The following is a 12558-nucleotide window of genomic DNA, read 5'->3' on the forward strand; positions in this document are numbered from 1 at the left end:
TTTTAAAAGAATATACTACACTGAAATTCCTATAGAACTACAATGACTGCTTTAGGACATACTTTAAGATTTTACAGTGCCTCAGAAATATTACCATGTGGTTAAAATGTAGGTAAATTCATTATTTCACACAACAAATATTGACTGAGCACTTACTAGGTGTCAGGCTACATGTTAAAATACAAAGACATTTCACCCATGTTTCTTTCTGTAAAGGAGCTTCTAGTCTGAGAAGGAGAGACAGGCAAAAAAAATGCATACATCTAGTAATAAATTAAATATGATGATTTAATTTGGATTTCCCCCAGAGCAGACTGTGTTACAAATATATGAGTATTTATTTGGAAGGTGATCCTTGGATCACAAATGAGCAAGTTACTGTGAGAGCAACTGAGGTTCAATTCCACAAGGCCTTGTGAGAAACCATGTGTAGCCTATCTCAGAGTTAACCCAGTGAGGGATGGATAAGCCAAACCTCCCATTACACACTTCCTCATTGATTGAAGTCTGTCTCTGGAACTTTTAGGCTGTGAACTAGAAAGCACCCTTAGGCTGAGAAGCAGAAAGATATAGGTTACTGAGGTGAGAAGTCGTTGGCCTTCAGGGAGCAGTATTCATCACAGCTGCAGGTAGGCTCTAAAGTAGCCAATAGTGTATAGGATATGGTGCCAAGAGCCTCTGCTACAGATGATGTTGCAGAAATCTATCACTATGCTGTGGGGACCCCAAAGAGGAAAATATTAGTTTTAATGAATCAGTGAAGACTTCAGACAACAGATGCCTGAGCTAAGTAGGTCTTCTCTGGGCAAATGTAGAGCAGTGATGTGGAGGGTTGTTACTTACGTGCAAATAAATACAGTGGAATACCAGATTACAGAGAGGTTGATGAGCATGCGGTCCTTCCTATGCATTAGCTGTGATCAAATCTGCTGCTTAAGTAAATATATATGCGCTTTGGTTTAAGTAGATACAGGCTTCAATGGCACCAGTTTTCAAAGCCAGTGAAGATGTTTCAAACTATTGACCACATAAACAGACAGTTAATTGTGTGAGGTATGGAAACAATTGCTTTACTTCTCAACCTTGGATTTGACCAGAAGATGTGAAAGTGGAATTGGGAAGCTTGACATAGAGATAATATAGTTGGACTGCCTGGAGTTTCAAACATCAGGAGAGAAACTAAGTTCCAGGAGAGCAGAAGAGGGCAGGATTGGGCAATGGCCTCATAGAAAGTGGGGAACTGGATCAGTTTTCATGGCAGGCACTAGAATGTATAGTATGAAGTAGAGACCAGAAACACATTTCTTGAAATTGCACTCCAAACAGAGACAGATGAGCAAAGCAAGATTCCACTGACTAGAAATGAGACAAGTGAGAACAAGAATAGCAGCAAGAGTGATGGTTATATCATTAAGGTACAAAAGTATGATTTCCTTATTTCCTTATAGATTAATTCAATAGTTTGGAAACATCTATGAGCATAAAATTCATCCAGCAGGCTTGTTTTAAATATGCCGATTCCTTGAGTTCTAACCCTACCTGCCTACACTTTTGTAGATTTGTAGTGAAGTGTAAGAATCAGCTTTTTAAATAAGGGTTCCAAGTGACTCAAATGCAAGTGGTCTGTGACCTGTGTGATAAAAAATACTGAATTAAGGTAAGGTTGATTCCAGAGTCTGGGAAAAGAGTAAGCTTCAATTGACCCCAACCATGTGTAAAGCAGAATGGTCAACTCATCCCAGTGTACACACAACTTCTCTAGTTGTAGCATAGAAAGTCTCTGGCACAAAGGGAAGTTCCATCAAGTCAGGTAGATCATGGAAGACCAGGCATCATCACCTCAATTCTGTGCATCTCTGGAGATAATTCATATTGCACCAGTATTCTATTCCCCCCACACACATCATGTTTCTTCTTTTTTGTGTCAAATCTAATATTTATTAAGGTAAAATCTGATGTTTAAAAACCCATCAGGTCCTGAGTTAAGGTCCTGCTCCCACTGGTTACATACCAAAATCAAATTCCCCTACCCTCAAGACTGGAAACATAGGAACTCAAGAAAATAAAAGGGAATCAAACAAAAGCAAACGCAAGAGCACACTAGCTTTTGGATGATTCTATAAAAACATTCAAACATCAGGGAGTTCCTGCTGGGACTCAGCAGAAATAAATCTGACTAGTATCCATGAGAACACAGGTTTGATTTCTGGCCTTGCTCAGTGGGTTAAGGATCTGGCATTGCCATGAGCTGTGGTATAGGTCAGAGTTGTGGCTCAGATCTGGTGTTGCTCTGGCTGTGGTGTAGGCCAGCAGCTACAGCTCCAATTCAACTCCTAGCAGGAATTCCCTTATGCTGAGGGTGTGGCCCTAAAAAGACCAAAAAAAAAAAAAAAAATTCAAACATCATATCCAAGACTGGCTCTGGAGCCAGGTTGTAATCACTTCTCCACCATTCACACAGTGTGAATGGGTTGTTACTTTCCCTCTATGCCTTTGTTTCCTCATGTGTAATATGGACGCATTAATATTAATCATCATAAAAATCATAGTAGTGTCTATAGGATTAAGTGAGTCAACACATGTGATGCCCTCAGGACAATGTTTGCCCCATAGAAATCACTCTATACGTGGAAGTTATTGTGATTATTAAAACCCTAATGTTTAAGATAACTCCAGGTCATTCAGTTACTTGTATGAATAACCCTGGTCTTTCAGCCCCCAAGCAAATTAAGTTGTAACATTCAAAGTTCTTTTCTATAAAGAAGCTTCTTTTCTTATCACCTAAAATACCATGTGGAAAATTTTACCCTGTACTTCAGGCTCTCTCTGGCATTGGTGGAAGGAAGGATGAATCAACCCACACAGGATGTTTATTAGGACCCCAGTCGGGCTAGACCATCCAGTCAGCTCACAAGCACAGGGAGGAGGCCTGGAAACACTTCAAAGCCAACAGACACTCAGATTGCTTCTCGGGATGGGTAGATTAGTATTGGTGGTCTGTCTTTAACCACACACTTCACCTCCATATGCCTCAGCCCTCTTCACCTCTCCCTCTGACTGTGACAATGAGAATATTGAAATCAATAAGTTCACCCACCTTGCTCCAAATCCTCAAGTGCTTTGAAATGAAAAATGGTTCGGGAGGAAGAAGCCAAGACAGGGTCAGGGAGGACACAGGTGAAGTTAGAACTGGTGATGTCTATATTCTATAGGAAAGGGAGAGAGGACTAGAAATGGACTAGAAGTGAGAAAACTCGAGTCTCACATTCATTCCTTTTTCTTTTTTTTTTTCCAATAGTTAGTAGTGAGTACAGGTAATTTTAATTCATCAAACCCTGTCATTCTCCCTCTGTAAAATAAAGGCACTGATCCAGACAAACAGCTATTATCCCTTCTGTTGCTAAAAATCCTAAGCATGTTTCAATGATAAATGTGAAAGCGTTGGTTTTAGCTTTATTCATAATTTTCATAAGTTCCCCTCCTTCTCACCCTGTTACAATGCATTCTTCTAACATCCACTCTCAAATTAAACCAACTTGTATGTTTGTCTTCCCTGATAAACTACAAGTTCCTCGATGGAAGAGATTTTGTTTTAATCTTGATTTGTCCTTGGTACTTGGAACCATGCCTGACATGTGAAGACACTCAGTAAGTGCTTTGGAACTAAACTACTGCACTAAACTCCAAACATGCATTAGTCAGGATCTTGGCTGAAAACATATGGTCCATTCACACCAAGTCATTGAGGAGAGTTGATTAAAGGGGCTGGTCTAAGCAGAGTTAGGATGAATTCACCGTTGCTGGATGGTGAAGCAGCCTCAGCTACGATAGCAAAGAGTTACTGTTCCTTCTAGCCCTGAATGGGTGAGGAAGACAGCTGTTACAGATGCCCTGAGAAAGCTGCTAAAGCCATAGATGTTGCAAGAGGCCTGCCAGGAGCCTGCCAGGAGCTAGGACCTTCTCTAGAAGGAAGCAGTCGACCTGCACCCCAGGAGGGAAGGACCTCGCCCTGACATGGCCATCAAGAGCTTCACTCTTCTGCTAGTACCTCCCAGGATGAACACAACAGAAGCTGAGAGCATGGCAGAGAGTCTATGATGTCCATCCAGGTGAGCCCCTGGGGCACCGAGTGGGTGACAACAGTGGAGAGCAGATCCTGTGGGGCAAACAGAGAACATCCAGCACTCATTCCTACATCATGACCTCTTCCTTTCAAAAGGACACTGAATGACTGTCCTTTTGGGTAACTTCTTTTCTCCACAAATATATAGACATTTCTTCATCAAGTGTGTACATACTATATATAGACAGTCCCTGACATACCATGGTTCAACCTACAATTTTTCAATGTAATAATGGTATGAAAGCCAGACACATTCCGTAAAAACCTAACTTCAAATTTTGAATTTTGACCTTTCCCTAGGCTAACAATAAGTGGCACAATACTCTCTTGTAATGCTAGGCAGTGGAAGTGAGCCACAGCTCCCAGTCAGCCCAGGGTAAACAATGGATAGACTTACAACCATTCTGTACCAACACAACCATCCTGTTTTTCACTTTCAGCACAGTATTCAATACATAACAGAGGATAGTCAACACTTTATTATAAAATAGGCTTTGTGTTAGATGATTTTGCCCAACTATGGGTTAATGTAAGTTTTCTGAGCACATGAAAGGCAGGCTAAGCTAAGCTATGAGGTTCAGGAAGTTACATTTATTAAATGCACTTGCTTTTTTTCTGGGGGGGGGGGGGGTTGCACTCACAGCATATGGAAGTACCCAGGCTAGGGGTTGAATTGCAGCGGTAGCTGCTGGCCTATTCCACAACCACAGCAAGGCCAGATACAAGCTGTGTCTGTGACATACACCACAGCTCACAGCAATATTAGATCCTTTAATCCACTGAGCAAGGCCAGGGATCAAAACTTTGTTCTCTAGGATATTAGTTGGATTCCTTTCCACTGCACCACAATGGGAACTCACATTACATGCATATTCAACATATGATATTTTCAACTTACAATGAGTTTGTCAGGATGTAACTCCATCATAAGCTGAAGAAGACCTGGACACATGTTTACATGTTGGTTAATAAGAGTTGTTTAGTTTCTAGCATAACTTCTTTTTTTCTCTCACCAACCAGACTGTAAGCTCCATAGGAGCAGGGATATTGTCTTTTGCCTCCGCAGTCATCTCTAGTGTGTTCTTGCTATACATCCAATAGGCACTCAACATTTGTATCCTGAATGACCACCTGTATGTTTTCATATATCAAACTATACGTTCAGTTATCTCTTCCATGTTAGCCATTTTCTAAATCTCTAGGAAGATCCCAATAAAATATATGGTGTGGCTAATTGCCTACTAGAGTGTTTGTGCTGAATGACGATCAGGGTGGCAAGGTATGAGTCTCCTGCCTTAGAAGACTGGCTTTGCATGTCACTCCATAGCAGTTCCTGGAATTCATTCATTCTACACGCCTTTACTAATATTCACTAAAAGGAAAGTGCTGTACAAGGTATTGTGACAAATCAAAGGCCAATTTGACTTAGACTCTGTCCCAGTGGAAGAGAGAAAGTATTGATGTAACTAGGTAGAAAGAAGGAAAATAGAATCCTTTTAAAAAGAGATGAAAGGCAAAGAGAGTTCTAAGCAAGAGCAAAAATTTTGATGGAGGAATTCAGTATAGGGTTGGGTTAGGTCTCAAAGAACACAGGCTCTTTAGTCATAAAGAGATAGGAGAAAGAATACACTATATGCATATGCCTTGAGTGTTTCATGGAAAAACAATTCTCTTGGTTTTCCAATAAATTAAAAGAAAGTATCTATTGAGTGTACGACTAGGTAAACACTATGCTGGAATCAGTAGGCAGGGCCTTGAATGGCAGATTGAGTCTGAACCACCTTCCTGTAGGCAGTAGGGAATCACTGAAAGATTTTGAATAGGTGATGAGAGCTGGAACTTGGAAGAAAATACAGTGACAATGTACTAAGTGACAATGCTTTGAGAGAACCTTCTGTACCAAGCATTGCTCTTCATACTGTTTCCCAGTGGTGTGATCAAGGGTCATGGTGGAAGTAGTCCACTCCAAATCTGATATTTTTTAGAATTGCAAGCACACAAGGACAGTAAAAAGCTTCCAGACTTCCTGGTGGTTTCACTATTCTTTCTAAACTCTCCATAGACAATGCATCCCTCCCCTTCTTGCCTGTATCTAGGGCAAACCAATATACACGTACTAACTCATTTAACCTTCTAAATATCCCTGTGAGGTAAATACCTTTATTATTGCCAGAGAGGAACAGAGAGAGAAGGGATTTTCTCAAGATAACAAAGTTAGTAAATGGCAGAGCCAGAAATTAAATGCAGGCCACCTGGTTGGCAAGATGGTAACGTATTTGAAATCAGAAGTTATGCCTATTAAACACAGCTCCATGTTACCCAGCAGTAAATAGAATCTTAAAGTGAGGGGTTTTGTGGTGATGATTCTAAGCCAAAAAACACTGATCTCTTTTTCTTTCCTTTTTTGAATTAAAGTATAGTTGATTTACAATGTTTCTTCAATCTCTGTTTTATAGCAAAGTGTACAATAGCTTGTACAACATTCAGTTCCCTATGCTGTACAGGAGGGCCCCATTGCCCATCCATTCCAAATGTAACAGTCTATGGCTATACCACCCCGAATGTGCCCAATCTTGTCTAATCCATTTTTCCACATACACAGAGGATCGTAAACAGTTCCATCCTGATTTTAAGCTGATTCTATTTTGAGTTCCAGTAGACACAAATCATGGTGCTTACTGAGAATCCAGGTGTACTCTACAGAAAGCAAATAACTACAATTGTCTAATCAGGCACATGGAGATAAGTGCTATGCCAGCAGCTGTTGGGGCAGGTCAGGGCGTTAATATTCTCAATGGTTAAGTAAAATCACTTCTTGCATTCTGAGTGGACAGGCTAATTGCAACATTTCTTCTCAAGCAGTCCAAGTACTGCTATTCAAAATGGCTGCTCTTAATATTAAGCCCTTTGACTATTATAAATGCCAAGGGCATATGCCTTGTCAGAGTGTGTTTCAAGTGTAATTACACATTACAAGCGAATTTCACGTTATTAATTATTATTCAGCACTTACATTGGACTTTGGATAAGAAACCTTTCTGATGCATGGATTTAGTAATCATAGTTTCAACTCTGTGATGTTTTCTGAGTTGAGGTACCCTCCCAGCCCCTTCCTCTGCATTGCACCTGCTTCTCCCACCCCTCTTCTCTCCCTCTCAGCCACCACCACCTCCTCCACCATCACCACGCACTGTTGCCACAATACCACAGTGTGGCTTTTGGCACAGCTACAGAAGCTGGCAAATTATGAGGGCCTGAGCTTGGATCAAACCCATACAGATTAAAATAATAACAGCAAGAGTAACGACAGTTGCTAACACCAATTTACTACTTACCACTTCACCTGAACAATTCCATTTAATCCTGAAATAACTCTAAGTGGGAACTACTCCTATTCCCATTTTCTGCACAAAAAATGAGACTCAAAGGGGTTCACTGAAACAGTCAAGATCATACTGTTCATAAATCATGGTTTCAGGATTTGCTGTGAGGCCTGTGCGACTTCACAGTTCTTGCTCTCAGCCCATCCACTACACAAATGGTTTTTCCCCTGCAGTGGTAAAATCAGAGAAAATAAAGAAGCAAACGAAAGATAGAGTCTGAAAAAAAAGGAGATGTTTGAAGCAGTTTCTGAAAGAAGCAAGAATCCTAAGATAGTTGTATCTTTGAGTGGGTGTGGCAGGTGGGAAAGGGTTTTTTTGTCTTGGGTAGGGTTGAGCATTTACAAAATTCTGTGAACCCCTACTGGGTCATCTCCATGGCTGTGGCTGGCTGACACTGCTGTTCCTTTATTCTATTAAAAAAAAAATGATTCTAGGGAAATTAAATCACTTTCTCCAAAATATGAGAATCCCAGATCTCTGACCCACCCTAATGAGCCTGCAGTCTACTTATTTAGAGCAAAAAAATTCCTTTGCCTTGCATTAGCAAAATAAAGTTTAAAGAAACAAAATGAGATTTTTATCCACAATATGTTAAATGAAACTCTCCAAATTAAGCCCACTTTTAAGATAATTGAATGCTAATTTTTTTACTTATTTAAGAGCAATTCCATTCCACCCACCTCAACAATTAGCATATGAGACATCTACCGGTGCACTGCAAATGTTAAGAGTGCCTCGCCTATTCCAATCTTCTCCTAGTCAATATGTCTTTTTAAGCAGAGAAGAACATTAAACAAACAAACAATCAAAAACACTAAATTGCCCTGCACAGCATGCCAGACATGAAGGTACATTTTAATGGCAAGCATGTCCTCAATCCAAAATGAACATGCTTCATTTCCCCCTTGGTTTATCTCATTTTAATTTCATAATAGAGGTGTAGATCCATCTGGATCCAAATAATGCAGTGTCCGGAGAGCTTTTTTTAACCTCTTCTATCTCTGCATTCCAGATGCTCAGATGGCCTGGTACAGGAGAAAAAGATGAAATGATAAAGGACTTGCTTAATCAGCAAGTGCATTCGTGCAATAAATTATCTCCTAAACAAGCAAGATGGCAGATAGGCTTTTTCATGCATAATAATCCAGGACAATTCTTAGAGGTTGCTTGGAAAGTTGATTTAGGAATGTTGATTTGAAAATGATTCTTTGACCCTGCCAAGGTTCAGAAGGAGAGGGCTGTGATCAATTAGTGGTGTCTTCCACAGTTGCAGAAAGGAGGGGTGATGGGATGCAGCCCAGGGGTCAGCATAATATGCTGGATAAAACTATAATGTAACTGATCTTGGTAACTTCTGCTGATACCAAGGTTGGCCTTACCATAAGCCATTCTCATTATTTGCCCTTAGGCTCTCTTATGTATACATTTCCTGTATAGGACTTGGAGTAATGGATGCAGTTTAAAATATTTAAAAGAATGCTAAGCTAACTCTTGTATTTCTATCCAACCAATTCCTTTATCAGCATCTCCACTGATATCACTATAGTGCAAAGCACCATCACCTCTCTCTTGGCCTTTGGCAACAACTTTCTAAACAACTTCCATGAACCTAAAGCGCCTCTCCTCACCATTAACAAAAGATTCATTTCAAAATTCTAACATGGTCATGTCATACTTTGCTGAAAACAATTCAGTAGTTTCCCATGGCTCTCAAGATAAAGTATAGACTCCTTAACAAGATGAATAAGCCCCATATATTCAGCTCCTAAATCTCCATTCCAGCTTTATCTTTCATCATGTTCCCCTAATCCTTCTGAGCTCCAGCCACATGGGCCTTTTACTTCCTAAAATATGTCCTACTGCCCCCACCACAGGCCTTTGCAAATACAGGCTGGCAGCTGTAGCTCCAATTCGACCCCTAGCCTGGAAACCTCAATATGCCGTGGGTGCAGCCCTAGAAAGCAAAAATAAAATAAAATAAAATAAAAAAGTTGGACCACTGGCTTGAACCCTTGCGTGATACGGGTTCACACTAGCTCATACAGGTACATAGCTCTCTATCTTGAGGGATGAAAAATTAAGTGTGGAGAAGAGCATTAGAAACTACCTTGCTTATTGAAACTCAAATCACCTCCCCCATCCCTATTCACCCAATAATCAAGTACAACTCAAACTGTGTCCACCATGTGTTTAAAAACTCAAAGATTTGGCTTTACCTCCAAATTCTACCATGGGAGAGAGTCAGGATGGAAAAGAGAATGCAGTCACTATCTGGGCACTGGTGGACAGAACACACACATGAATACTTAGACGCATATCCCACTTTTTATTTTTCATTTGGAAATATTTTAATTGCTTTTTCACTTGCAAAAATAATATGAGCTCATTATTTTTAAAAATTTCAAGCAAAATAGAAGAGCAGAAAATAGAAAGTAAAAAAAAAAAAAAAAAAAAAAAAAACCTCCCATAATCTAACCTCTTTTAATGGAGTAATTGTTGATAAGGAGGAATCTATTCTTCTAACCTTTTCTCTGTGTCTGAATAAAATTTGTGTTGCTATTTTTGAAATGAGATTACTTCATAACAAATGTTATATAACTAGCCTTTTTTTTTTTCCTGAATATACCACTGGTATCTTCAGAGATAGATGAAAGCATCCTCTGACATCTAAGAGTTGGCCTGGTACTACAGCTAGAAATTGATGTTCTTGTGTTAAACATAAATAATTTCATAGAGCATCGCAACAGACAAAGCCACTCTGTGACCACGATGGATCAAGACAAAAATGAGACAGCCTATACTCAGCTCTGAACATGGATGAAACATGATCACTGTCCAAGCTACCACAAAAATAACCAGACATTCCCCTTTCATGATTAATATTAGTGACTGCCACTTCTTTATTAATTACAAATTTAGCTTTGCTCTACTCTGTCTTTCTGCCAGAAAAGATGGATTGAGACATACATTCATGGAATTTCTCCACTGCTTGATAGTAACCAATCCACAGCAAAGCCCTGCTTCCTGAAACCCTCCCCCAAACCACCTGACACAAAGCCAAATCTCCCTTAAGTCCCTTCTAACACACTCTGAGATGCCACACCATTCTCCACACTGTGGTCCTCCTTCCTTTCAACAAAGAAGAAACCAAATTTGTTCAACTACAGGTGTATTCCCAGTGAGCATTAGCTGGAGGGAATTTGATGTCAATACACATATATATATATATTCTTTATTTTTTTTCTCTTTTTTGGGCTGCACCTGCCCAAAGTTCCTGGGCTAGGGGTCGAATTGTAGCTGTAGCTACAGGCCTATGCCAGAATTTGCAGCATCACCAGATCCTTAACCTATTGAGAGAGGCCAGAGAGCCAACATGCATCCTCACAGACACTCTGTCAGGTTCTTATCCGTCTGAGCCACAATAGAAACTCTTCTATTCATTTACGTTACAAAATCCTCTTATGTCATTCTACTGTATGAATTTACAAAATATTGCTTAAGTGAACATCCACTGATAGATATTTAAGGGTTTCTAATGACACTGCAATGATATCTTTCTTTACATATTTTTGTATAATTGCTTACTTATTTCCTTAGGATAAATTACTAAAAATATAATTGCCAAGTCAAATAATATGTTCATTTTCATTTCATTTTAAACTAGTTTTTTATAATATAAAGGTAATATATGATTTTGGTAACAAATAATAAATCAAAGCTCATATAAGCATGAAGTTATAAATAAAAGCCCTCTCTTCAATAATCCTCTGATATTATGCTATAGAGATAATCATTGCAGTGTATATTTTCATATACACTATGTATACTTTCATAAATTTTACCCTAATAAAAAAGTAGATATAAATATAATTGTGTGTAGATATATATATGCATAGGTATTCTCATTTTTAAAAGGTCATGTTGCACTTATATTTAATTTTGATTTCTCTTGCAAAAATCTACTACTACAACATTTACATTCCTACCAAAAGTGTATGAACATGTCCATTTTCCAGCATGTAAATTTAAGACTTATAATATTAAGAAGGCAAACCTATGGCCAAAGCCTCTTAGCTTTGCCTTCCTTATGTTCAAAAGTCCAAGAACAATATCTATTCTGCAAAGCTGTTTTTGACATTAAATTAGATGATATTGTAAAGAGATTCCAAACATCATCAACAAAAAAATATGTATAAACAAATAATAATAATGGATATTATTAACATCATTTGGTTTATCTGCCACATTAAGTTATCTCAGTGTAGCAGTCCCAGTTCTTTTCTTTAATATTAAGAAAATAAATCTGGTAGTTCCCATTGTGGCTCAGTGGTAACAAAAACAACCAGGATCCATGAGGATGCAGGTTTGATCCCAGGCCTCACTCAGTAGGTTAAAGATCCAGTGTTGCCTTGAGCAATGGTGTAGGTCACAGACATAGCTCAGATCACCTGTTGCTGTCGCTGCGGCGTAGGCTGGCAGCTGCAGCTTCTATCCTACCCCTATCCCGGGAATTTCCGTGTGCTGCAGGGTAGGGCCCTAAAAATAAAAAGAAAAGAAAGAAAATAAATCTGTCTCTAACCTTAAAACCTTGAGTTACTGTCTTTAATAAAAGGAGGCTAAGAAATTTAAATGATGTGAGTCAAGATGGCTATAGTCTCTAGGAAAGAAAAATATCTTCCATACTATCTTGCTAATCAGAAAAAATATCTTCCATACAATCTTGTGAATCTGTCCTCTGGCTACAATTTTCTATTGATCTCTCCATCAGAGAGTTTGAGAATATTCTAATACTGAGAACTTTGGCACATAGGCACTTGATAAATGTCTCTAGATTCTATCTTAAAGAGCAATAATGCAATTTGGGTTAAAATAAAGAGGCAGCCAAGCAGAGGCTCTGAAAGATGAAGGGATAGATTTCACGGGCCCATTTCCCCATTACAAAAAGAGATATTTATTGCCTGCAGCACAGCTGAGGGAGTACATTTGAAAATGCCATAGACAGTGGTCTGTGGCTGAGGTCCTGGGGCTCAGCCCAGGATAAGCATTTGGCAG

The 12558-nt window shown here is 39.2% G+C and overlaps 1 long non-coding RNA gene across 2 annotated transcripts in view; it reads right to left on the bottom strand.

Annotated features, from left to right (window-relative positions):
* The window catches only part of LOC106505658 (uncharacterized), a 1202834-nt gene that overhangs the window by 519066 nt on the left and 671210 nt on the right, over positions 1 to 12558 (bottom strand). Inside the window, exon 11 of one of the 2 annotated variants that reach the window (XR_014823617.1) lies at positions 4049 to 4156. The exons of the other annotated variant lie outside the window; for it this stretch is intronic. This is a non-coding gene — a long non-coding RNA (uncharacterized LOC106505658). The remainder of the gene's footprint in view (positions 1 to 4048; positions 4157 to 12558) is intronic. 2 annotated transcript variants of the gene reach the window in all.

This window comes from Sus scrofa, chromosome 13 (assembly GCF_054392235.1).
Source record: "Sus scrofa isolate SSC_HxYL_T2T_F1_AM1 chromosome 13, Sscrofa_HxYL_maternal_Yorkshire_Landrace_v2.0, whole genome shotgun sequence".
NCBI classification, from domain to species: domain Eukaryota; kingdom Metazoa; phylum Chordata; class Mammalia; order Artiodactyla; family Suidae; genus Sus; species Sus scrofa.